Source organism: Barbus barbus, assembly GCF_936440315.1.
Source record: "Barbus barbus genome assembly, chromosome: 28".
Taxonomy (NCBI): domain Eukaryota; kingdom Metazoa; phylum Chordata; class Actinopteri; order Cypriniformes; family Cyprinidae; genus Barbus; species Barbus barbus.
Genome location: NC_136756.1, coordinates 7,063,730 through 7,064,152, shown reverse-complemented (window position 1 = coordinate 7,064,152; position 423 = coordinate 7,063,730).

Genomic DNA, 423 nt, shown 5'->3' with positions numbered 1-423 from the left:
ATCCAGGAAGCAGGTGGATTTGAAGAGAGCGACTGTGATTATTTGAGAAGACGTGTGAACTCTTTGGGAAGCAGGTTTGGGAAAATTAAGTATTTAAGATACAGTGGTGGCCAAAATTATTAGAATAGTAGTATTTTCACCAGCTAAAAGTGGTTTTCAGTCAGTTATTTCTATCTTTTGTTGTAGTGTGTCAGTAGGAAATATCAGTTTACATTTCCAAACATTAATTTTGCCATTAATTGTAATAATGCAGTGAGATTTTTGTTTGCACAAGGAGTCTGACACACAGAGATCTGATCTGATCATCATCCAGTCTGTCTGAATGACATGAAGAAACAGAACAAACTGAGAGAGACTAAACCCAGAAGAACTGTGGCAACGTCTCCAAGATGCTTCGAGAAACCTACCTGCAAAGCTCTACAG